General features: G+C 42.4%; 1 non-coding gene across 1 annotated transcript; it reads right to left on the reverse strand.

The window, feature by feature from the left end:
- Positions 1-1,210: 1,210 nt before the first annotated feature.
- On the reverse strand, positions 1,211-1,283 carry TRNAK-UUU (transfer RNA lysine (anticodon UUU)). Its single transcript has one exon. It is a non-coding gene; the product is annotated as a tRNA-Lys (tRNA).
- Positions 1,284-3,902: the final 2,619 nt, after the last annotated feature.

Here is a 3,902-nt window from a genome sequence, read left to right on the forward strand (position 1 = left end):
CCCTACCCGCTGCGCTTTCTTATCTAAGCCCCTGAAAAAAAAAAAAAAAAAAAAAAAAAAAAAAGACAAAGTTTTTTTGAGCACTCTACTCTTTCAAGATTTTGATTAAATATATCCAACTGGTGTTGAATAAAATATAACCACAATTTACAGACTTATTTATAAAAGAAGTTCAAAACCACTGCATAATGTGTAGGTTGATTTACAAAGTAACTCTTTAAAGGTGCAAACTCTTGAAAACTCCATTGATGGCAAGCAGCAAAAGATAAAAGTCCATACTGCCACACTGTTTTGTAAGATTCATCATAAACTTCATCACAAAAATATTGTGGTTTGATTGCTCTAACGGAGTATACACAAATATTTGTAAATTTAAACCACTACGATTTTTAACTGATTTAACATTGCAGTGAATGGGAGGAAGCTGTGAATTATATGAACATCAAAACAAATTTCAAGCCTATTTGTGTCTCATAAGTTTTTAAATTTTATATTGACATTGTTTTTTACCATGAATTTGTGCTTCACCAAATTTTGAGTGGGTGTTATCGCCACAAAATTTAGTAACTTCATCTTCACTGTTAAATTAACAAGTTCATTAAAAAACTGGAGTATTATTAGTATTAACAATAAGATCAGATGTTTCACCTTCTTTAGAATGAATTTCCAGAAACTTTAATAATTTGATTTCCTGAATGGAAAGTGAAAATTTGAACCAATTATTAGAACTTATGCATTTTCTTTGTGAAGCCTCTAATAGCACTGATAAAATAGCCTTTGAACTGTTTGCAATTTTTCTTCTGTCTCAAGTGCCAATACATTAAGTGCAGGCACTACGTGTTTGCACATGCATAATAAAAACTTGGAAGAAAAAAGTTTTAGAAATTTAGCAAAGAAACAGTCATCTGATATCAATGAAAAATCATGCTTTGCAGAAGAATCTGTAAGTCCACCTGCTACAGATTCACATGTGAATTCATCTATAAGAAAGTCTTCTTAAAATAGCTAGCTGGGTGTGGTGGTCCTGCAGTCCCAGCTACTCGGGAGGCTGGGGCTGGAGAATGGCTTGAGCCCAGGAGGCGGAGGTTGCAGTGAGCCGAGTCTGCCCCACTGCAATGGCGACAGAACTAGACTGTCTCAACAACAACAACAACAACAACAACAACAACAAAAAATTGAGTCAGAATTAGGTGCCAAAAGTCACAGAACATGCCTGAACAGGGACTTGAACCCTGGACCCTCAGATTAAAAGTCTGATGCTCTGCCAACTGAGCTATCCAGGCTACCTCCTTGCTGATTTATTTTAATGCAATAATAAATAACACCACTTTGCTAAAACTAATAAAGGAATCATCTGGGACAAATCCAAAGTGGATAGGATGAAGAGATAATAGGTATATGCCAGGACCCCCCGGGGTAAACTGGGACCTGTTGGTACCCTATGTATTAAGAGTCTTGGGTTTTGTTTTCACTCAAGCAAATGTCCAAACTTTCTTATCCTTTTCTCTTCAAAGTGTTTTCCTATGTGCCCATCCTTCTAGCTCTTGCATAAACAGGTAAGTGAGGTGCAAATATCTGATAGGGTGTGGTCCAGGATGACTGCAAATCCCATCATGATTAAGGTCACAGACCACTCCCCAGATAAAACCCAGACTCAGGCCGGGTGCAGTGGCTCATACCTGTAATCCCAGCACTTTGGGAGGCCAAGGCGGGAGGATCACGAGGTCAGGAGTTTGAGACCAGCCTGATCAGCATGGTGAAACCCTGTCTCTACTAAAATTACAACAAATTAGCCGGGCATGGTGGTGCATACCTGTAATCCCAGCTACTCGGGAGGCTAAAGTGGGGGAATTGCTTGAACCTGGGAGGCGGAGGTTGCAGTGAGCTGAGATCATGCCACTGCACTCCAGCCTGGGCAAGAGAGCAAGACTCCATCTCAAGAATGAATGAATGAATGAATAAATAAATAAATAAATAAATAAAAAACAAACAAAACCAGACTCGCCCCTCCCTTGTTGTAAAAGACTGTGCTAGAGCCTGCAGAGTGGTTCTGCCCTATCCACCCACCCTTCCTTACCAATGACATGAGCTCGAAGATGGAAACCACCTGTTCAAGAGAGTCGTTCAGAAAAACAAGAGTTGCTAATCACTGGGGAGCTGCCATATTTATTCATTACCAACCTCCAGACCCAGCAGCCAATTGCAATTCTTGAACTAAACAATTACATGTTGCTGAAGTTCTTGCTTCCCATTCCAGGCTCTTCTGCCTTCACTCTGTCCTTGCACCCCAAAACCCCCCCATACAAGTCACAAAACTCATTCCACTCATCCTTCATCCATGCTGTTACCTTGGCTAGAGATACCTTTCTCAGCCTTGACATCCAGCTACTTCTGCCCTTCTGCCAGAAACAAACGTAGTCATCACCTCCTCCTGGAAGCCTCTCTGGGCTGCACTCCTGAGACATCCCAGGCATGCTCCTGCACCCTGTTATATGATCACCTGTTAATACACCTGCCTCCTTCAACCTGTGCTCAGCCTGAGGGAGGGCACCGTGTGTTCTTCCTTCCTCATTCTGTCATCCTGTGCCACCATGCCTGCTATATAGCGACATAGCAGGCATACGTAATGGGAAATGATTGAATGAATGTTGAAACTCACCAAATAGGGGAGGGTCCTGGAAAGGCTCTGGGAGGAGGATACCTGATTGGCCTCTAAAGGTAGGGGTCACAATGCGGCAGTTACACATTCTCCATCAATAGGATCAGGTCCATTATCCTATTAAACCTCCTTGGGGACCTTGAGGGTGGGAGGACATGCCTATTAGTAACCCCCGTTTATGGCTGGGCAAATGGAGGCATGGGGAGGTTAAAAGCCCTGGGTCAACCCAGGAGTTGGTGGTGAACCTGCTGTGATTGGCAGTCATGGGGACCCGATGTGGGTTTTGTTCTCTGAACCTCACTACTTTCAAGGACTCCTCAGTTCATTCTCTCAATCTCTTTCTTTTTTTTCTTTTTTCCTCCAGTAATATCCAAAAGGTCCCATCTCCAGATTAAATCATCCTGGCTTCAAATATCTAAAGCAGCTATTTTTTTTTTTTTTCCTTCAGCATTTGAAATGTTTTTAAGGGTTTATTTCAAACACCTTTTTCTTTGAACTGATTGTTCAGAACTTTCATTCCACTTTGTCAGTGTGTTTGGTAGTCGGCTCTGATTTCTAAAAGGTTTTTATTTCTTCTCTATTAGCGGCCACCACCTGCTTACTGTTTGGATGGGTTTTGCTTTATTTTCTTTGCTTTCATCTATTGAAATGGATAAGAGGAACCTTAGGTAATGAACCTTGTTTCCAGTTTTCCACCTCACCTCCCCTATTTTTAACTCCTCCTGCCACTGCTGAGGATGAGGCAAAGGACGGAAAGTTCCCTGGGTGGTAAGTCTCCGGGAGTCACTCTGCCTTTCTCCCCAAGTGTGAGGATGGAGTGACAGGCAATGGAGGGCAGAATGTGCCTGGAATGTCTGCAGCGCTGTTGGCTTTGCAACTGCCTGACCGTCCTGTTTCCCTGCAGCAGGATGCACGGTGGCCTTCTAAATGGCCACTCTGGCTGCAGTGAAGAGGCATCTTCCTCCAGTCTTACAGGGACCCCTAAACTCCATGGGGGGATGCGAGTGTCAGTAGCTGTTGCTGAGGCCCACATTACCAGACACTAGCTTGTTCCATTTTTGGCTCATCTATATACATTGGCCCTTATGGGAGCAGCCTCACATAAAAATATATACATATTTTCCAGTTAATCCTGCCCTCAGGGTATCAAGTTTAATGAACTAAACATCCTCCATTAATCACCCAACTGAATGTTATTTACTTCAAGGGAAAGGGTAAGTGGCCACTGCAAAGACACATCAAG

This window comes from Rhinopithecus bieti, unplaced genomic scaffold (assembly GCF_001698545.2).
Source record: "Rhinopithecus bieti isolate Rb0 unplaced genomic scaffold, ASM169854v2 scaffold_32081, whole genome shotgun sequence".
Lineage (NCBI taxonomy): Eukaryota > Metazoa > Chordata > Mammalia > Primates > Cercopithecidae > Rhinopithecus > Rhinopithecus bieti.